Source organism: Cervus elaphus, chromosome 11 (genome assembly GCF_910594005.1).
Source record: "Cervus elaphus chromosome 11, mCerEla1.1, whole genome shotgun sequence".
NCBI classification, from domain to species: domain Eukaryota; kingdom Metazoa; phylum Chordata; class Mammalia; order Artiodactyla; family Cervidae; genus Cervus; species Cervus elaphus.
The window spans coordinates 11,046,347-11,069,973 of record NC_057825.1 but is presented as its reverse complement, the minus strand read 5'-3'; the positions used below and the strand labels follow the sequence as shown (position 1 = coordinate 11,069,973).

Genomic DNA, 23,627 nt, shown 5'->3' with positions numbered 1-23,627 from the left:
GGATCGAACCCAGGTCTCTCGCACTGCAGGCAGATTCTTTACCAACTGAGCCACAAGGGAAGCCCCAAAACCAGCAGAACTCTCACTAACTTCAATATAGTGGTTCTAATATTGTAACCAAGTAACTAAAAGTGTAAGGCTTAAAGGGAGGAGAGGGAAGCACTCTGAGGGGGTAGTCAAGATACACATGGCAAACCATGTGCTCCTTCCACAGCTCCTGAAGTTCTAGAAACTCTTCCCATTTTTCAGAGCCCCTCCCAACTTCATCTCCTTGGCTCCTTTTGGTGCAAAAGGTGGCTTGGATAGAGGCTGGAAAGGAATAAATGTAGCTGGTTTTTTTGGTAACAAACATTAGCTAGCCAGACCATGGCCTGCCTTACAGCCAGTCTTGCAGCCTGCCATTCAGCACCAAACCCAAGCAAATACAGAAACACTTTTCTTTGGACTGGCTGAGCATTAAATTCACATCTGCCTCTTTCCTTTCTATCCAGTGAGTGGGATGCCACTTGGACCATTAGTTTTTGTTTCTCACAGGCAACCTGATAAACTATACTTCAGGAATAACATAAAATGCTTTTGAATACAAAGACATAACACCACAAGTCCGCATAGCAAAATCTGGCTGGCAGAGCTTCAAGTTCTATTTCCCTTTTCCACCTACAAACGTCAAGGTCACATTTTAAAAACTGCAACAAAAAACTAAGCCTTCTCCCTAATGTCATTTTCTTAACATGAAATCTTAGGGGTAGAGAAAAAAGAGTAGGGGGAGAAGCCAAGGATTCTCAATTATATAATCTACTGTGCCCATGTATTTGCTCAGCTTAAATGCTATTTACAAGAAGTGTCTACATTTCTATGGAAACAATAAATTCCATCTGATCAACCTACATCACCTTTTATACAGTTTTTCAGGCTTCTAGCTTTGTAACTGCAGCCTTGAAACCAAACTGAAGGCAGAAAAGCCAGCCCAAGATTATGACATTTCAATTTTAAGATTTTTTTTTTTTAAGCAGTACAGAGCTTCAAGGCTGCGCTAAGAGAATCAGAAGGTGAAAACAGTTTAGGAAGGCAATTCGGTTTGATGAGTCAGAGGTCATCAGTGTTTCTATGGAAATATAGTACAGGCATTTCTCAGAAAACTGCATGTACTGTGAGCCTCTGACATTTTTCATTTACAATTTCTGGATGTCTGGAGTAGCAAAAGAGATTGCTGATAATTCTTCATCCAGCTTGGAGGTTAAAGAAATTTCAAAAGGCACATATGCCATCCATGAAATGTAGAAAATAATCTGTCAGCTGTCATTTTATTGAGTCTTTTACTATATGCCTGGCACTGGCTTGATTCTTCACATGAATTCTACCTGAAAGGAGTTCCTATTATCTCCATCTTATAAGTTTAAAGAAATAATTGGGAAAAAAAAAAAAAAAGAAAGAAATAATTGTAGTTTATTACATGGAAAAAGCCACAAAAGTCAAAACAAGAGAACTTCTATTCAGAGCAATTTGACTAATAAAACACCACCTTTGCAAGGTATATGCTTTGCAACAGCCAGATAGACGGAAACTTGACGTTATTTCCAAAAACAAACCCTGACATTCCCACAAAAGCGGGACCTCAGAGTCCAAGAAAAAAGTACATACGGTAGATGAGTCCATTATAAACCTCCTTGAATAATCCAAGATGTCCACGTCAGAAGCAGCTACAGTAACTTCACTAACCAGATCAACAAACCAAAGTATAAAACCTTACATGAATGAATGAATGAAATAATTAGACAAGAACTAGCTTCTTTTGAAAAAATATATGCTATTCCCAGCAGGAGTAGGGAGAGTGAAGGAGATTTTTTTGTTCATTGTCATTTCAAAGACTAACTGAAGAAGAGTCTCACAGACCAAGGAGTTTTGTTTGACCATGGACACAGAGCTTCCAAGGTCATTTCAGAACCATCTGTTGAGGGTGATATTTTTTTTTCCTCCTTCTACTTTTTTAATTGAAAATACACTGCTGTTATAAATGGAAACCTGCACATTTAAAAAATCCAAAGAACAATGGAAAAGTATTTATAAGAATGTATATATACATATAACTGAATAACTGCTGTACAACAGTAATTAACACAACTTTATAATATACTTAAAAAAAAAATCCTTTTTAAAAAAAAAAAAATCCTAACAACAAAATGATTTGTGTTATTAGCTCTCTAAAATTGACCAGTTCAACTGAAGGGGAAAAAAATCTCCCAGACATCCTCTAAATGACTTTTAAATTACTTCTTATTAGAAACATAATTCTGGGCACAGATCTTTCTGTCATACTAGTTAATCATTAATGCTAAAGCTCAGTACCATCTCTTACGTCTGTTTTAGAAATCCATTGTGTGGCAACAAAGAGATACAACATCTTTAACCTTTCACTCCAGAATCTTTCAAATCTGAAGCAAAGCTAGTTGCTGGTTAGTCATATCTACAAAATAACTCCAAAAGAAATTTTTTTTAATTATTCAGACTGGAGTCAAGATACAAGAACAAACAACATATGTTTATTTCACCACATAAATGTAAAGGACATGCCACAAACAGGATTAAAGGTGAAAAATTCCTGCTGCTTCTTACATGCTAAAGTGTCCTACGATCTAAAATTAAGTTCAACAAACATTTACCCAGCGTTTTCAATATAGGACATGATGCTAATAAGGGATACAAAGCCAGCTACTATGGTTTTTCCAGTGGTCATGTATGGATGTGAGAGTTGGACTATAAGGAAAGCTGAGCAAAGAAGAACTGATGCTTTTGAACTGTTGGAGAAGACTCTTGAGGTCCCTTGGACTACAAGGAGATCCAACCGGTCCATCCTAAAGGAGATCAGTCCTGGGTGTTCATTGGAAGGACTGCTGTTGAAGCTCAAACTCCAATACTTTGGCCACCCGATGCGAAGAGCTGACTCATTTGAAAAGACCCTGATGCTGGGAAAGATTGAGGGCAGGAGGAGAAGGGGACGACAGAGGACGAGATGGTTGGATGGCATCACCGACTCGAGGGACATGGGTTTGGGTGGATTCCAGGAATTGGTGGTGGACAGGGAGGCCTGGCATGCTGCGGTTCATGGGGTCGCAAAGAGTCGGATATGACTGAGCGACTGAACTGAACCCCTAGATTCTTGTAATCTCTCTCCCTACTGGTAACCACTAGTTTGTTCTCTGTGTCTGTGAGTCTGTTTCTTTGTTTTACTCACTACTTTCTTCTGTTTTTTAGATTCCACACATAACACTTTGTCTTTCTCTATCTGATTTATTTCAGCTAGCGTAATACAATCAAAGTCCATCCCTGTTGCTGCTAACAGCAAAATTTCATTCTTTCTTCTGAGTAGCATTTCATTGTATTTATATACATCTTCTTTATCCATTTGTCTGTTGACAGACAATTACGTCACTTCCATATCTTGACAACTGCAAATAAAGCATAATGTTATGAACATTGAGGTGCATGTATCCTTTTGAATTAGCGTTTTTGCTTTTCTTCTCCCTCTACAGGGAGGCCTGGCATGCGGCAGGTAATGGGGTCACAAAGAGTGACTCAGAGAAAGTCTGACCAAACTTCTTAGCATTGTCTTCAGCTACAAAATATAAACTTATCAAAGTTGGTGGTTGTGCATACTAGGGGATACAGAGGATATAATGTTAATAATTGAGGAACCTTTAAGAGGTTGACACGTTTCTTAGATTTTTTTTTTAAACTAGAAGAAACTTTATAAATCATCCCTGATCTCTTCCATCCCACTCTAGCCCCCATTTTGCAAAAGGGAGAAACTGTGTAAAGTAAGTAAAATCTGCACTGTCTCTCTGTGATTTATACAATAATCATGGCCCTAACAGTTTTGGCATTTCTCTAATCTGAAAATGGCAACAATGGGAACTTCCCTGGTGGTCCAGAGGCTAAGACTTAACATTCCCAATGCAGGAGGCCGGGGCTTGATCCCTGGTCAGGGAACTAGATTCCACAGGCAGCAATTAAGAGTTCAAATTCTGCAACGAAAGATCTCATATGCCACAACTAAGACCCAGCGCAGCCAAACAAACATTAAAAAAAAAATTAAAATAACAGCAATAATATTTTTTTAAAAAATTAAAATGGCAGCAATAATAATACAAACATATCATAAGGGTGAATTAAATGAAATTTTAAAAATTTAAAGCATTCAAGAGTACCTGGTGCATAGGGTATGTTCAGTAAAGGTTAGCCAATTTTTTTAATGGATTAATTATTTTAATTAGGTTCTTTTGAAAAAGTTTAGAACAATATTCTGTGAGGATAAATTCCAACTGTAATAGCATACACAAAGTGGAGACAGCCCTGGAGCTGAGGAAAAGCTATGATTCTTCACAGAATTTATGAGTCCACAGCTTTCTGATCAACCTTGCACTGATGCTGCTCTGTAATTTCATATTTCTGTCCCTTTGAAGGGCTCACCTTCCTGGTACCTGAGCTTACATAGCTTCGTCTTCTTGAAGTAAGCATCAGTGAGATGTTCTGGGATTTTTCACACCGTTCAATTTCGGTGGAGATGACAATGACAAATTTCTGGTGTGAGGGACAGAGCTCAGACACAAGTAGCGAGCTTCAGGAAAGTGACCCTCCTGCCTCTGTGGTGCCCAGTGAGGAAGATCAGAATCATCCCAGAAGCAACGCTAGTGCACACGCAGTTTTCTCACATGTGAGAAAAAACTTGGGTTTGTTTTTTTTTTTGCCATGACACAACAGCTTCCCAGGCACAGCTTCAGTAGGACAATACCTGGGCATTTGGGAAATGAGACCACTCAAGTACTACCATTCTAGTCACCACCACCTGATTCTGTGACAGTAGCAAGAACCATCACCTTCTTTTCCTTTTCAACCTTGCATTTAGCTGTTGAATACTTCATCTTATGAAAGGCCTTTCTGGACTACATAGCTGATTAGGAATATCTGCCAATTCCTCTGACCACGATAGTATTTCAGCTGCAGTAGGTCTTCCCCTTCTTAACCTTTTAACTCTGCCACCAGCATCAAACTGCTTGGCTTCTGGGCTTTTTCTCCTTAGTATCTGGCTTCTGGGCTTTTTCACCTGCCATCTTCTAAGATGAGAAAACAGGTTTAGCCATTATTAACATCATTAATAATCATATCATTTGAGGCTCCCCTGGTAGCTCAGATGATAAAGAATCTGCCTGCAATGCAGATTGCATTGTTTGGTCCCTGGGTCAGAAATATCCCCTGGGAAGGGAATGGTTACCCACTCCAGTATTTTTGCCTGGAGAATTCCATGGACAGAGGAGCCTGGCAGGCTACAGACCATGGGGTTACAAAGAGTCAGACATGACTGAGCAACTAACACTTTCACTTTCATCAAAGGTGGTAGTTATTCTGATTTTCACCCTCCAAGCCACAAATTTAAGTACACTTGTAAAACAGACTTCTTAATTAAAAAATAAAGACCACTTTTCAGAAGCTCTAGGTTTGTTGCTGCACTCTGCACACACAGAGAATAGGACCTTTTATTAAGTCATCACTCAGGGCTATTATTAAGATGTTGGCTTCCTGATGAAGCTACAGCATTGACCTTTGGGTCAACCATTCAGATCTTGAGATCTCGGATCACCAGACCAATGAAATAAATGATTGAGGCATCTTTAAGAGTCACAGATATTAGTCTACCCTGCCCCACTAAAATCATACTCTACTTGTATAAGACATGCTTCCTTTTAATTTTGATACCTGTTTTAAGGTCTGTCAGCTTAAAGTTCCCCTTCCAGCATTAGTACGCATTAGCATTAGCAGAAACACAATGCAGCATTCTTACCTCCCAACATGTATCCCAAAACTCAGTTAAATACAAAAAGTGCCAGGCTTCCAGAGTGGGAAACCATTACTTGGTATACAATAAGCACCTACATATGAATGAGCTCCATTCTGAGAGCACATTGGTAAGTCCAATTTGTTCAGAAGTCCAACAAAGTTAGCCTAGGTACCCAACTAACACCATCATCTATATAGTACTGTAATAGGTTTGTAATACTTTTCGCACACTACATTAAAAACAAACACAGAAACTGAAAAGACATTTTAAATCTTCAGTACAGTATCTTGGAAAGTACAGGGTACAGTACAACAGTTGGCATACAGGTGCTGGCATCAAGTGAACAGGCAAGGCTCCTGACTGGAGCAAGGAGAGGAGGTGGGAGATGGTAAAGTGGAAGGATCATCAGCAGTAGGAGACGGAGGGCAAACTGCCATTGCACCCACATCTGATGCTGATGGCACAGGTTTGGGTTCCTTGCTGGATTCAATTCTATCTACTCTCTTGAAAAAGGTGCAGTGATGTCTGGGTAGTAACACATTCCAATCTTTGAAAGTTCACAACTGGAAGGTTCGTATGTAGGAGACTGACATAAGTGTACAACAGTTATGTGACCTGACTTTAGCAATCCTCTGTTTCTAGATATGCTTCACATTCCTGAATAAGTCAAAAGTCAAAGTCTCTCAGTCATGTCCGACTCTTTGAGACCCCATGGACTATATGGTCCATGGAATGCTCCAGGCCAGAATACTGGAGTGGGTAGCTGTTCCCTTCCCCAGGGGATCTTCTCAACCTAGGGATCGAACCCAGGTCTTCCACACTGCAGGCGGATTCTTTACCATCTGAGCCACCAGGGAAGCCCTGAATTAGTCGAACTGACCATAGTTTTTAGAATATTAACTAGGGATGTCAAGATGAGAGGAGTATACTCATAAGGTCAAGGCAAACTGAAATACAAGCTGACCTGGAAATTGAAGTTGTATTGACATATTGGTTGTTTACAGTCACTACCATGTTACAATCTTCCTGTTTTCAGTTTATTCCATTTTTAATCCTGCTCCACATGGTATTAATTACCCTAATGCCATTTTGCTTTATTTCCTAAAAACATTAAGTATTAAAATTTCCTCCCATTCCACACAGAGATCTACTTTGGGGTCACATGCTCAGGGCCAGCACCGCCTCCCTGTTTCCAAGGACATGTCCTAAATGGCAGGCTGTAGCCCACAGGGCCACAAAGAGCTGGACATGACTGAGAAACTGAGCCCGCACACACTGTCTCCACTGGAACAGAATGCAATAAAATGCCAATTAAATGTAACTTGTTGTAAATGTAAATTACAAAACTACAAAAGACTATAAAATCAAAGAAAATACATTTTATTGTACATCAAAAACTGCTGGCAAAAGACTATAAAATCAAAGAAAATACATTTTATTGTACTTCACATCAAAAACTGCTGGCATTTTTTTTTCAAACTTACTTTTCCAATATTAGTAACTCCTAATTCCTAACATAATTAGGAGTCAAAGGAAGTTTTGTGATGTCATAGCTATTTATATAGTTATTTCATAAAAACTTTATGTAGGAGTACAAATACCTACAAAATAACTGAATATTTTACACCTTCTGGAATTACAGTAAGAACCAAAAAATGCAGTGTTTGTAGAAAGACTTGAGTTTCATAAGAGGAAATCCTATCTCAACAATTGTTAAAACAAACAAACAAACAAAGACATCACAAATAGGCATCAAAGAAGCTCCTTCTCAAACTACCTTGGAGTCAGCTGAATTCTCCTAGAGGATGGGGAAGAAAAGAAAAGTATGGAGAGAAGGAGGCAAGATGAAGGGTGAGAAGGGAGGCAACAGAAGGAAAATCCAGCAGGAGAAGCAGGGTGGCTTGGACCATAAGGTCTGTGGAACCAGTGGGCAACTCTGAACAGATTTTCTCCTCTCAGTTTATTCATATAGAAAATGAGAACACCTTCGGCTAGATCAGTGTTTCCCAAAGTGAGGAGACCACTGGAAGATTTTAAGTGATACCAAGAGAAAGCACTTTAAAACATTTCAAAGTTGTTAGTTACCTTTTCACTTCTCTTTCAATCCTTGTAATTACATCAGAAGAAAAATCTGTTTGATGCTAGTTTCTATTACCCCTCTAATGCTTGCTAATCTCCCTTTGTTAACTAGAAGGCCTGATCATATAGATTTCAGCATGCAACATCTTAACTAGAATTTAACACAGTATTTTTTCATTAAATTTATTTTTACTGTTACCTTCTCTACAGCATATAATTTTTCATATAGGATAATAACAAAATATCCTTTTAAATAAGTTTCGGGTTGTAAAGTTTTAAAAATTCAATATTTAATATATTAAATACACAAATATTAGGAAATGACAAAAATCATGACAGTGATACAGAAAAAACAAAAGTTTGGAAACACTGATTTGGTGGACAGTGGCATAAGTCATGGTAAGTTATTTTCTACTTTAAGCTTCAGTTAACTCATATGTAATATGGGAATATCACCACCTATCATAGAAAAGTTGTGGAAAGGATTACTTTGGATAGTTTAGCAAGAACCTGGCACACGCTGAGCATTCAACAACCATTTGTTCCCCTCTTTTTAAAGATGTTACCAGAAAGCCCTTTTAAGCCCTTCAGAAGGCTGTGGGTGAGGGGGTGGTGCAGCCAGGTTTCCTGTATATTAGAAACAGGAGCATTTGCTCTGATTGTGATACTTCCCACCAAGAACCTCCAGGGACTTGGCCTTGCTTCTTACCCTGATAAAGCTGCAGTTTACTCTCCTAAAGCTCATAATTCTAGTTACAAGTGTCCGGGAGTAAAAGCTTCAGAAAAGCGGTACATATCTAAATCCACTGAGAAGTCTAACCCCAAAGGGTACCAGGGAAGGTAGGGCCATTCTGTAAGTTATTCAAGCTAAAAAAAAAAAAAAAGTACTTCATTTGGGCAAGTTTAACAATACTATAATGAGGGGGAAGTCACATGGTGGTCTATAAACCAGCCTTGATACTTCATCATTAGATACTGTCCAACTAGATAGCCCAGGTGAGAAAATCCTTGAGTGAGAGTACAGGGTTCCCAGTTTCCTGAGTAAGAGGACTTCAAGAAAAACACCGAAATACTGACTTTAATCCAACAACTGTGTGGTAATAAGCACTTTACATGATATTGCCTAATTTATCCAAACATACCTGAGAGGTAGTTCCAAGTCTATTCACCAAATAGGCAAAACTCCAAATAGTCAATTCTCTAAATTTACTAAAAATTTATTTTAACTATGAAGATAGTTTATAAAAACACATATTGATGGGAGAATTTAATTAGTTTTTAAAGACTTCTGCCAAATTAAGACAGACAGGATAGCAGCATTTTCAAGAACGTCAATTTGTCTCTGCTGCTATTGCAGCTGCAAAAAGTTAGGGCAGAGAGGGGACCTCTGCTGGTGAAAAGATACGGTCTGGTTTGGTCTGCAGGTAATAGCGGAAGAGATAAGGTACAGGAAAAGGGAGAGAATAGAAGAGTAAAAAATGAAAAGGTAGCAATTTAGAAGGAAACTGACAACAAATTCTACAAATTAGATTCAGCAAATTGATTTCTGTTGAACTGAATATTGGGTAAATTGGATATTTGCAAACTAGTTTCAGTGAGCTGCATTTTGGTGAACTGGCTTGCTTATCTATGAAGTAGGTCATTAACCTTACTTTAGTTGCTAAGTCATTTCCGACTCCTTGCAACTCCAGGGACTATAGCCTACCAGGCTCCTCTGTCCATAGGATTTCCCGGGCAAAAACACTGGAGTCCGTTGCCATTTCCTTCTCCAGGGGATCTTACCAACCCAGGAATCAAACCCGCATCTCCTGCATTGACAGGCAGATTTGTTACTGCTGAGTCACCAGGGAAGCCCTTACTTACAGATAAGGAAATTGAGAAATGTTAAATAACCTTTCTACAGTAACACAGCTACACTCCAGGTTCTTCACACACTGCATCAAATCATTCTCCTGTAAGACATTCTGTGTGGTGATTCTGCATCCTTTCAGCACCACTACTCTCCAGGAGAGAGGTTTTAAACCCAGGTCCAACTAAAGCTAACACATGTAGTTAATCACTATATCATAACAACAGTCTGCTGAAGTAATTTTAAATTGCCACTCACACAATCGCAGCTTCTCTACCATACTACAATGACTATTTATTCTACCCTCCTGAAAAAATTTGTACATGCTATTCAGGGGTCAAGTGGCATAGCTGTCAGACTAAACTGGAATACTTTCAAGGCAAAAGTCAAGATTTTAGAGACATTATTACTTTATTTAGGCTGGACAATCATTGATTTCAGGTCAAATTTTGCACAACTAAAACTTCCTGAGAACCCCCACTACCATTTTTAATGATCCCACACTGACAATCCCTGATGTGTGTAATACACACAGGTATATAAGTTTATGATCAATTATTTTGATCAAAGTGTAAGCTAATCTTATTAAATAAATGTAAAAATTAAAATAACCCTAAAGCCTACATGATCTATATAAGACATCAGTGCTTACTCAAACTATTTGTCTTACTGCTGGGCTTTTCAGGGATTTATCACATTTATGATGCCAGGAGAAATGTCCTATCTCACCTATTGATGCTTAAAATCTGACTTTTCTTACAACATTTTAAACTTTCCTTCTATTAATAAAATAGTAGCCCAAGGCTCTCGAAACAACTGAAAACATATTCTGCCCTTCTTGGTAAGCAGACAAATTCTCTACTCATAGATCTTATGATATAGTCCAAATATAAAGCACTTTTGCCTGAGTATAAACAGGAATTTTATTAACAAAGCTACCACTACTGTAAAATATTTTAAGCATGAATTAATAAGCTGTTACTTTTAAATAGCATTAAACGTTTATTCAGATTTCCCAGCTGGGTTCAAAAATCTCTATGTTAAGATGGGGAAAAGAGATCTTTACAGCAAATCTGAATACTGCAAACTGACACTTTGAAAACCATCACCCTACTTTAAACCTCCTCAAATACATATTCTGAATGCTCAATGAAGAAATGACAAATCTAATTTTTTTGTCCATTCCAGGTTTCTCTTCTGTACTGAAAAGTGCCTCTTATTAATTATTTCTGATCTTCAATGTACACCCAAGGCTACCCTTAATGTTTCAGCAAAAAGAATATGATTCTTTCTAACCTCTTTTGAAATCAACAAAGACTATAAATTTAACTCAAGACAGCTTTTGTAGTTCAGTTAGATTCAAGGTCATCTCAAGGCTTTTAATTACTAACCAGGATTTGAGGAGCTCTGCAATTGGTGTAGTCGAAGGAAAGAGCAGCTGGCTTATTCACTTTCTTATTAAAGAGCCTTATAAAAACTTTCTTGGCAAATAGCAAATTCTCTTACCACCAGTGGTGGACACAAAGAAGCATAGCAAATAATCTTCAAACCTTTGTATTTACTCTACATCAACAAACTTTTTAAATTACCAGAAGACTTTGAGGTCTTCATTTCAGCAAATATGATTTATAATTTAATTCAAAACTTGTAGATAGCCAGACTCCAAAAATATTTCTATTTCCATTCTGAAACCAGCTCTGCTAGAAATTATGAATGTCCTTCAAATTAGCATAAAACTTATTTAAGTTTTCACTATCAAACCCTATGCAGGATCAGGATCAGTTTTTCAGTCACAGAGGAAGGAAACCATGCAGAGTATGCAGATATCTAAAGGAATGTAAATTTAACTTCTCCCACCATGTACTTAATTTCCAATCAAACTCAGTTGTAAGTTTCAGGACATGATTCAAGACTTTGAGGCAACTGATACAGTTGTATTTGAAAAGAGACATACAGACACACACACACACATACCCCCTAATCCATCCTCCTGAGATTTTGAGAGGCAACCAGAGAAGGCTCCAGAGTGTCTTTGTGACCCACTCACCCATAATCTATAAGAGAAAGAAGGCAGTCTCAGAAGGATCCATAAACACTGCTCTGACTAGGCTGGAGATACTGAGGTAGGCAGCAGAAGGCACTGTGCATGCTTCCGGGGGTTGGGGGCAGTGGGGGGGTGCTAATGCCTGAAATCTACAAGATTCAGAAAACAAAAGGTATTGGGAATGATTCCACATACCCCTCTATAACATGAGAATAGAGGAAACAGCCTGCCTATGTCTCAATTCTATCTCAAGCATCAGGCATTTATTAAAAAACAGTAATAAGCCCTAGATGTTAATATACAAGATGTATCAGTGTAAATTAAACTGGTTGCTGGTGATGGTACGCTGAGGTAGACACATACTTGTAAAACTCTGCCCCCGCCCCCCACAAAATAAGCCAAAAGAAAGCACAAGATAGTCTAAGAAGTGTGGTTAAAACAATGAGAAACCATCAACTATCTTAATGTTCAACAATGAAAAACAATGAGCTATCATATGGCTATTAAAAGTTTCAAATGAGTTCATGTTTAATCAGTAAAGCTTACAACATGAGAAAAAGAAGTAAAATCAAACAAAAAGCATAAAACAATGGTATATACTGTAAGATCACAACAATAAGCAAAAAACTAGGATTTGAAGGAAGTCTAGAAGAAAACATAAGAAAATGCTAATAAAAGTCACCTGGAAGCAAAATTATAGGTAATTTTCCCTTCAGTTTCCATATTTTCTACAGTGATGACACATTTCTAATTTTAAAATCATTAGATTCCTAAATAGCTCATATCTAAGGAACCTAAGGGCCACAGGCAATTCAAGTCCAGAATTCAGAGATCACAACATTTAAATCTAAATACAAGATACAGCTAAATCCCTCCTGCTTTTATTGATATGCAAGCACTTCCAACTGTGTTCCCCAGGAAGTGTCCCTAAGACAACACTCTAAACTTGCTTTCCAAACAAGGCACTGGAAACACTGGGTGTTCTTCAGCCAAGAGCCCATCTATGCTCTGAAAACTAGCTTTGGAAAATAAATTTACAGTATTTCACACACATATTACCCATAAATGCTCAGCAATTGTTAATATTAATAGGCATACTACATGAAAAGTACTTTACTTTAAATATTTTAAAAGGCTCATGGCAGATAGCACATTTTATCTTCAAATGTTAAATATTTTTTCATCACAGTAGTACTTTCAGTAACTGAGCTGCTCGCCAGTAGTTAGCTCTGAATTCCAGTCAGCCCAACTATCTTTCAGATTTAAACTGTCAGCAAGTAAGAGAATATTTTTTTGCGGAAAAGCAATTGTAATTTCCCATTTTAGGTGATTGATTAAGTTCTCTCCTCTAAAAGGCTGATTGGTTTCCTGGTGCCAGTAAAATGATTGATGAATATTTCAACTGCAGCTCCCTTGCTAACCCCCCTCCACCCCTCCCCCATACATTGCCGCCTCTTTCCTGCTGGGCTCCCTTCTTACCAACCAACAGCGTTTAAGGAGGTTTAGAAATTTTCCTTAATGAATCCAAGTTCTCAAACTTAGGGCATTTAAGTCTTAAGAGGACAGGATTCTTCTCAATGCTGAAGGAATATTGCAGATAAAAATTACTTTAAAAAAAAATCCTTTACAAGAAATAAGGGAAAACTCTGAAATTAACTATGGGTTTGACTCAGTGAATGAAATTGTCCTTACAAAAGAAAAGTGTGGCATGGTTGGGGGGGGAGGAGGTATAAGAATAGTAATCATGTTAAAAAAGAAAAAAACACTGACTCTCGAGTTTACATTACAAATTATCATAACATTATAACTTTAACAGCAAACATTTCTATAAGGTAGACCCAGAGAACAGAATTTACATGTAAATTATGTGATCCCACAGACCTTACTTTAAAGCAGCCAGGTGTTCTAATACGGAGACAAAGTATGGTAAGTATTAAGGAATGTAAACATTCCTTGAGGGACGACTGGACAGTATCCAAAGTCAAAATCATCCCAATGAATCTGTGCTCTGAGTACCATAGTTACTTGCTTTAGGCAGGACTTTCCTAAATTGCAACTTCCTGTTTTACCCAACTCATTTCAACATAAAGCTGGAAAATTCCTTCAGGGATTACCTAATTTAGCGCCTTCATTTTATAGGTAGACCCATAGAAACATGCCTTTATAAGAGAGGTAGAATCAGAATCCAGGCAAAACCTAGGCCCATCAACTATTTCCTGAGCCTCACCTCCTCAAATAACGTGGCTGCTCTCCTCCCTTCCCTGCTCAACACTGCATTACTATCACAATCTATTAACCCCCAGTGTCACATCGTTCTCACTATCTCCTTGCTAGAAAATCACTTTCTATATTTTACAAGCTTTGGACAACCAGTTCTTCTGTTTCCACTTTCAAAGGGTCACATCAATCTTGGATTGGTCCTCCTCTTTTTCATATAGCCAGCTTTTGTGTGGCAGAAATTTTTTTAAAATGTACAGGGGACAAAAGCTACCCTTTCCTAAACGGCATTCCCCAAAGTACTCAAGCAAACAACCACGGATTTATTGACCATCTCATCTTAATCTGGTGTATCTGGTCACTTTAGTTATAAGGAGTGCTGTATACCCAAACAGAAATATAGCTATATTCTGGTTCCAGGAGGGCTTTTCAAACCTTGGATTTAGCTTCAACACTCAGCTTGACTTACATACTGCCCCAATTTTCTCAAGTGACTGAAAAGCATATTCTTTTCCCTTGTATTTTGTAGACTTTCTCTGACTACCTGCAAAGAACTCAGACTTGAAGGACTCTGATATAGAAAAAGACTCAAAATTCCTGACCTGATTATTCTTTCATTTATCCATTCATTCATGAAACACCAATTACTTGTGTTTTTAGTGCTGAGGCTACAGATTCAAGATATGGTATCACTGCCCTGAATAGCGCGAAATCCCCTCTTTCCTTAGCACTCAAAGATGTCTCTGAATCTATAAAAACTGTTTTCTGGTTGGCTTATTAAAGCCAACATGAAAGAGAAATAAATCACTTGCAACTCTAAGCGTAGATCTCTGTGACTCTATTCTATAGTGAGTTGAGTTGTGTATAATCCTCAACAATTATAAATCGCCTGGATTCACAAGTATCTGCTTTGAGGCAAACACTATGCTTGGCACTCTACAGACTTTATCACGAGTCCTAATAACACTACCCTCAATTTCAGAAACATTATAGTATGTGGGGAGAAAGGGAGTGGAAGGACAGATTAAACCTAGGAAACAGATGATTAATGGTGTTACTAACTGTAAAAACTAGGGTTTCATCTCTGTGGGCTTCAGTTTTCACATCTGCAAAATGCAGTCGAACACCTACCTCACAGAGTTATGAAAATACAGTTAACATATGTAAGGTGCTTAAAAATTATATAATAACAACTATATAAACATTAGCTGCTATTATTATTCAATGAGAACACTAAAGTTCAGAGAAGTCAAGTGACAAAGTCACACAGCTGTGATCTTTGTACTGCCACACTCCAGAGTCCCTGCTCTTTCCCTCTCACATTATCTAACCAAAATCCTTCCTCCCTTACTGAAACTACTGCCACTTCCAAAAAAACAAAGCCCTCTAAACAGATATCAGTGGGGGGTTTCCCCCAGGTGGTTTATTATCCTGCCAAAAAGGCATTTTGGAGGAAGGATTGTAAGGCTAAAGAGAAGCCTCTAACAGGTTAGATTTCAAAGTACAGCAAAAATATGGAAGGGTAAAAAACACAAATCTGCCTAAGTTATTGAGCTTAGTAATTAACATGATTTAGCTCATCTGAAACTTGAAATAATATCCAAGCATTAAAATGAAAAAGGAAAGGCTTTTATTTTCTCATTACTAAGCTGCAACCCCTACAGAACACAAAAATGCTTAGAAAGGTACGTTACACGAAACTCTAAGAACATCAAGATGACTACAGAGTTCTCAGGAAGGTAGCCCAGATATCTCACTGATCTTTTATCACCCACCAAGCTTTTCATCTTAAGTTCTGATCCAGTAACTCCTTATTGTTATTCACATTGTTCTGTGACATTTCTTTTGCCAGCAAACTCACTCCAGAATGAGTTCTACCTAGCAACTACCATAAGGAGTAAATCTCTAACTCTTTAACAACACACTAATTTGACTTACACTAAAATGTTACTCACACTAGGAAAGGGTATTCTTACATCAGCAGAGGAGATACTTCTCCTATACAGACTTTATTACAACCTCCCTCAGTGAAAACCGGGTTAAAGGAAAACCAATCTACAAACTGACACTGCCAAAATCACAGCTTTGGAAGCCTCAGTGAAAGCCAAACACATCTACTGAAAGCAAACAAGCAAACTATTCTTCTATGTTCATAACTCTGTGTCCTTTTATTTTAATTGAAGTATAGTTGATTTAAAATGTGTTAATTTCTGCTGCACAGCTAAGTAATTCAATTAAATATACATATATACATTCTTTAATATTCTTTTTCATTATAGTTTATCATAGGAAGCAAACTATTCTTGAAGGAAATTTTGAAGATAGAGGGTTTTATCTCATAAATATTTAATTTTTCATAGCAATGACTCTTTATCAAGTAATAAAGTATTTTTGTATTGTCAGATTTATTTCCACAATTATAAATCCACCCTTGGTGAGGAAACAGGTTCTACTGGAAAATTTCTAATAATTAATAGTTAAGCAACAGATTTCACATGACAAGTGACAAACACCTTATCAGAGAACTCAGTGAGGTGAACTATGACATACTTCATTTAGTCTCAAGCAAAGAAAACTTAAAATGAACTCATCTTCATTTTGTTTTCCTCTATAGCCTCTTTACAGAGTTTTGTTTTTTTTTTTTTAAGAGAAAGAGAAGGAATGATAAACCCAAGCTAAGTGCTAACAATAATATCTGGTAAAGTCACTATTTTCTTCCACATTAAGTCAGTCTGTTCAGAAAAGAAGTTCTCTCATTATTTTGGTCTGCGTGGTCGAAGGACCCCTTTTACACACCTAAAAATTACTGAGGACCCAAAGAGCTAACATTTACACAGGTTATATCTAGTGATATTTACCACAGTGTGAAATCTTTTTAAATATCTATTAATTCATCCAAAAGTAACAAGAAACCTGTTATATGTTAATAAAACCTATTTTATAAAAAGTAACTATAATTTCCAACAAAACAACAAAACTGATGAGAAGAGTAGCACTGTTTTATATTTTTACTAATCTTTAATATCTGGTTTAATTCTGGCAGTTAAGATTTTCCTAGGTGCTTCTGCATTCAGTATGCTGTGATACACTGTTTTTGGTTGAAGTATACACAGAAAATCTGGCCTCACACAGATTTGTAATTGGAAATGGAAGAACTATTTCCTAATGAAAATAATTGTAGGTATTTTCCTTTGATAATATACCAAAATTCAGTAAGTAGTGGTTTCTTAAAGGTCAGTTCAAAGGGAAATCTAAAACTGTATCAATGAACTTTGTGTACTCTGTTACATTAAAACCCATTGGTCTATTTAGCACTTTGAACTCATCTTTTCTCCATTCAGAATTTTGTAACATCATACACTGGATAATTTGGAAACTGCTCCTTCACTGAAATGTGATCTTCAAAATGCTGACATATTTCATTATGTAATATTTTTTTTTAAAATGACATTTCTCAGTAACATCAACATTAGGGCTCATCAGAAAAGGCTTCAAGTATTGGGAAGTTGTCAAGCTCAAAGTGGCAGGTACAAGTTTTCCAAAACTCTAATTGTCACTTGAAAGCTCAAATTTTATTCACCATCAAGAAGCACTGTCAGTTTTCCCTGCTCACTGTTCGTTTTTCAAAAGATGGTCTGCCAAACACCCAATCTGAATATGGTCTGTCAATTGTTCTTTCAAGTAAAAATTGTGTTCCATGAAAAAAGCAGTTAGTTCAGCTCACAACATAATTGCAGAAGCACTTTTCCTAAAAACAATTTTTCTATTTTGGTAAGCAGCATAAATGCTTTGTGCATTTGCCATTCCTCACACAGAATATCAAAAACATCTGTACTCAAGGATAGAGATTTAATAAAATTAATCATTTTTACTACTTCATCCAGGACATTCTTAAGTGAAAATAGCTTAAAAAAAAAAATACAAGTGATTAGAACTGAAGAATACAATGACTACTAGTACAGTTTGAAGTCTGATTTCTGTTAAGGTGCCAATAATTTACCCACCATTGTTTCTCAACATGAGCCCAAATGTCAACATCGTAAAAAAGGCAAATAATGTCAGCATTATTACAAAAATAGTTCTGACCTCAAGAACCTCCTGAAAGGGTTTCAGGGCCCACTCTTCCGTGGTTCATGGATGACACTTTGAAAACTACTGGCTTACACCATACAGTAAATTATTAAGAACAAATTTAAGTACTCAATAAATAGGAAGAGATTAAATCTGAAACAATCTAGTAACAAATGATCAAGAAATGACTGACAAAAAATACAATCCAACTGTGTATTATTTCATTACTCATTTATGAATTTTAAAAGGCAAGAGATGAGGAAACAAGATAAAAAGTGTATAAGACTTCAAGTGTCCTCTTCTTTCTTGTGAGAGAAAAACTAAACAAACAAGTTAACTGTGATAAAAAGAACACTGTATCTGATGCAGTGTGTGTGTGTGTGAAAGTCGCTCAGTCAAAACCGACTCTTTGCGACCCCATGGACTATACAGTCCATGGAATTCTCCAGGCCAGAATACTGGAGCATGTAGCTGTTCCCTTCTCCAGGGGATCTTCCCAACTCAGGGATCAGACCCAGGTCTCCCGCACTGCAGGCAGATTCTTTACCAGCTGAGCCACCAGTAGAACATAAGAAATTAACAACAACAAAAATCAAGACTTTTTTTTAATCCTTCCAAGACAGTATGGCTTCAAGACTGAAATGAATGCAAGAATTAATTTTTTAAATGAAAACTAACACAGGTTAAGGTGGTCCCCCCAACTTCCCATCCTTTCACAGAACCAGTGTGCCCATCACTTTGGCACAGATTTGTCACTGAAAAGTTTCCTAAATCTTAAACTATGAAATTATACCTCTGGACTCAAAGGAAGTATAATAGGAAAGTTAAAAATCTGTTTAATTATGTACTTTTTCAATCAATGTATTTAGAGGGAAAATTAAAAACAGAAAATTTAACACTACAATGATGGGCTGGAAGAGCAGGCACTCATACATCTCTGAAATGCTTTTATAAAAAGGTACAAAATTCACTGAAATATACGGAAGAGCTGGAAATAAAAAATTGAGAAAGTTATCTACTTCTGCCACATGAGGAATTTAGTTGTGCATTTCACTCTCAAAATCACAATTCTTGAGTTTATTTTCTAAATAATTACAAACTGTTTCCAATGCACACTGTTGTTAAACCAAATATCTGTTTAATATATCCTCTACTGATACACAGTGCAATTCCAATGTGATATAGCTTATCACTCAAACAACTCCCTCTATCATTATTACCAGCTTCTCTTTATGATTTCTCACTCTTAACAGTGAGAGCAAAATCACCACTTTGGTTCAAACCACCCACAGAGTATATCTTCAAATCAAATGCCTGGATTTGTTTCCAGAATACATTACATGTTGCTGCCTAGGGAATTGGTTTTGGAAACATTACACCTGGCAGCTGACCTATCAACAGTGCCAGTAGAATTGACACCAACTTAAAGGCCAGAGTCCCTCTAGAAAACAGAAAAATATGCTGCTACTGCCATCTGTGGTTTATGGTTGAATAGCTTCTCCTGTATAAACAAATTGAAGGGTATGTACAGTTTGCAATTAGGTTCCAAAGATTTCATCATTTGAAGATACTTTTTAAACTCTTAATATAACAAATTGTAGAGTTTATTAAGTGTTTGACATTAAGAATTTGTGATTCCTTATTTGAACTTATGAATAGAACGCTGGAGAAACCACAACTACTTTGATTGAAAATTTTTCCATTGCATAAAGGCTAACTTTTGTTTTCCCCAAACACACACTCCTAAAGAAATTCAAAACACCTGAATGCCGCCGGTGAACTTAGAATGAGGATAATTTCTCTTTTGAAATAATGACTGTCAATACTACAACATCCCCCCAATTTTTAAAGCAAAAAAAAAAGTATTTTTAAAGAAATCCAGGAATTTTCTATTCAGACATGACAGTTTGTACCCTTCAAAATAAATTTTAAAGACTCAATTATCCCTATAATTTTTTCTAAGAACAAAACATCCAAGATGCAAATGAAGGCTGAAAGGAGACTATTTTCAACTTATTTTCTCTCAGTTTGCTTTCTCAAATGACAACCACTGTAGCTTAGGGATCAAAAGATTTAGTGCAGCTGGGGGTGGGGAAAAAAGCAATTCAGGTCCCCAGCAGCCAGCTGAGGAAATCCTGGTTCGCTCCCCAACTAAATCACTGTTAATTAGAATTACCGGGTTACATAGTAAAGTCTTATTTAAATAATCGTAAACAGCAAAAAAATCTCTTTTCTTGAGAAGCTGTTCTCCCCAGGCTACTATTTAACAGCAGGTAGTAAGGGAAGAATGAAATAAAGTAGGAAATGTTTTAATCTTTCACCTAAAAGTTTCCTATTTATAGCTATTTCTAAACCACACTGAAAAAGCAGGTTAGACATTTCACAATGGTTTTCTTCTAATTTTCCGATATCTAAGATAACAGCCTTATCTTTCCCATAAAGACAACCCATGTCGGAAAACAAGTAATAAATAGAAGCCTGAGCCTGATTCTAGGAATACTATATATATCAAAGTTAATCCAGAGTTGGTTTTTCTGTTTGTTTTTTAACATAGATTAAGCTCAGACAAATCTGAAACTTTGGCTCTGAGAGGGACTCAACACCCAAAAAAGAATTACCTGCTCAGTACTTTTTGCTGACTTTAAGTAATTCTGGTATTTCTGAACCCTAGTTATTAACAAAGGCATCCATAAACCCTCAAGAAATTACCTCAATCAGGAAAAAGTTGACCTTAAGAACGTAAAAGTTTGAAAGAAAACATTTTCCTTCACAACTTGTTGGTCTCAGAAATACTTTCAAAGTATTACAAAGTTGGGTATATTTACTGTGTATAGACATATTCAATAGCTCTTTCTGTTGAAAATTGTTTCAAGGACACTTTTATTCTTTGCTGAAATGCAAAATTTATCTGTTGATTCATAACTTTCTATTTTCCTGATTGTGAACCTTTTTCACATATAAGACAACTGGCACACATAAAATGAGGCATTTTTATTGTCCTACTTTAATAGAATAGATTTGACCAACATTAAAATTTACTCATAAATGGCATCTTCCCAAATTTAACTTTCAACCTAATTATATAAAATACTGCAAAAAATACTTAAAACGGAGAATGTCATTTAACTTGACTACAACACAAAATTAAATAATAACCAAAACTTATGAAAAGGCCCCAAAGATCTAGATGAGCTTGCTGAAAAGGAAGTCTCCTAATTTTGGAGACTATCCCAGCTAAAGCTATCCCGAAGCCAGAAGTTACCATGTGAACACAATTCATTAATGGGCCAATTTATTCAACACAAACCAATAAATAGTTATAAAAACAAAGTGATGATGTCTTAATACAGAATGAAACTCACAAATACAGCCCCAGGCCCCAGAACATGCAGGCATCATTAGCAATTAAAAGCCAGCTTGCACAACAGGCACTAGAAGTGTTTTGAGAAATTTCACCACATTTGCAGTTGGCAGTTCTACCCTCCATCCTCCACTAAACTAAACCTAGATATTTAAACCTAAAACTATTTTCTAACCTTTGCTCCACAACCCCAGGAAAAGGGAAAAAATGAAAAAAAACTAAGAAATTATTAATAAAATATGAAATACAGGATTTGAGCATAGTTTAGGAAATTCGCTAGCAGTTTTATTCACTAGCTCATCTCCCTCCTCCCCATCTAACTCCTCTTAGCACTAATTCACGCTTACACACACACACCTTTTTGCTACAGAATTCAGAATGACTTATGGGTTTGGAACATGTTCATACTTAGATTACATGAAAGAATATGGTAGACAGTAAATCTGAGATTGGAAATGTGGTCATCTCACACCTCAGCTCACCGATGAATCTGTTCATTGTTGCCTTTCAGTGTTCTATGGAGGTCACGGAACCCACTAAAAAAACACCTGTTCGCTGTTTGGACTAAAGAACAACAGTACTATAGTATGCTTTTTTGCTTGTTTGTTTAACGGAGGTAGAAAATTCTGGACTGACTCAGAACTAAAGTGATCATTAAAGTCACAGAACTGAAAAGTTACCCCATCACGGGAAATATCTGCTCAAGTATTTTCAGCGATAAACATTCAGATGGCACGGTCTTAACAGAAAAAGGACATCAGGTTTATTTAGTGAACTTCTCTCCAATTCTTCTAAACTGTAATTTTATAAAACATGCATTTAATTACTTATAATGGCTTATAAACTTCCTTTGCTTGAAACATTTAGAAGTCTACTCCATTATTCTCTCAAAATAAAACGATCAAGTGCAATATCAACATATTCTTCAAATCATTCATCTTCCTTTGAAATTATGATTGAGTTCATGTTTGTCATCAAAACCTAAAAGCAACAACTGAAATATTTAGTGCAGTGAGCACAGGGAATTCTTGGAAGGGTGATGGTGCATCAAAAGACTAGCAACTCTGTTCGGATAGAATAGTAAAAACCATTTAAAGGACTCTAAATTCATCATCAATGGCGTTTCCGGCAGGAAAACATTTCTAAAATTTCACTTTCAGTTTATTTCTTCATGACACAAACCAAAAGATCTGCTATCTAGATGATTATCTACTGCAAATAGTTCATATAAAATAGAAATCAGCCACCAGGATAAAAAGCCAGGAGAATTCATTTTCTCTGCTTTGAACCTAAGCAGTTTCATTTACTTTTGGAGAAAAATATTAATTAGGAAGTATATAATAGAAAGAAAAAAAACCCACCATTCCAAAGATAAACTTTTTTTTCTTTTTTGGTAATTCTTCTGTATGTTAAGAGATAATGAACATAAACTATTAACCAGTACACAATACTCATTTTCACACTGGAAAATACAACTTTCCACAACAGTCTAATGTTTCATGTATTTTCCTTAGAGCCCATCAAACTGCCACAAGTCCCATTCTGTTTTCAACAAAAAGGAAACATTTGTAGCACTAAATTGGGCTGACATAAAATAAAATACTAAAGCCACCTTAGCCTAAATGGATTGCTTGATAACATTCTTTTAAATGGTCCTGACTGATTGAGGAAATGAGACTGTGAAAGGGAAATTTGATTAAGAGTTAAAATTACCGCTGAGTTCTTTAAAATGTACTAATGAATAATTAATAGCAAATGCAGTTCCTAGGCTTCCTTTACAACAATATTATCAAGTAGAACTGAAAGTACTGTCTGTGGTAAAATCCATCAGCTACGAGTCGCACAGGTGGGTACAGGAAGCATACACACATAGAAAGGCATTACAAAATTACACACACTAGTATGGGCCATAATATAGATCTGAGCTTCTAGAGATCTGGTTAAAAACAAATCAGCATGGTAAATTTTAGATCAAAATTTACAACTTTAACACATTAACACCAAAACAAATCACCTCTTAAAAAGCTTACAAGTCAAAAGCACTAAAGAAATCCTTTGTTCCTATGATACTATCTCCTTCTACTCTAACTGGATTCCAGCCTCTTCCTTTGTGACACGGGATTTTATTGATCTCAAACATGTTCACATTCAGAAATTAGTCTCCAAAGACAAC

The 23,627-nt window shown here is 36.6% G+C and overlaps 1 protein-coding gene and 1 pseudogene across 2 annotated transcripts in view; both read right to left on the bottom strand.

The window, feature by feature from the left end:
* Window positions 1-23,627, bottom strand: part of NR6A1 (nuclear receptor subfamily 6 group A member 1) — a 214,715-nt gene that overhangs the window by 188,915 nt on the left and 2,173 nt on the right. The window lies entirely within an intron of this gene.
* On the bottom strand, window positions 4,089-5,195 carry LOC122702905 (annotated as a pseudogene).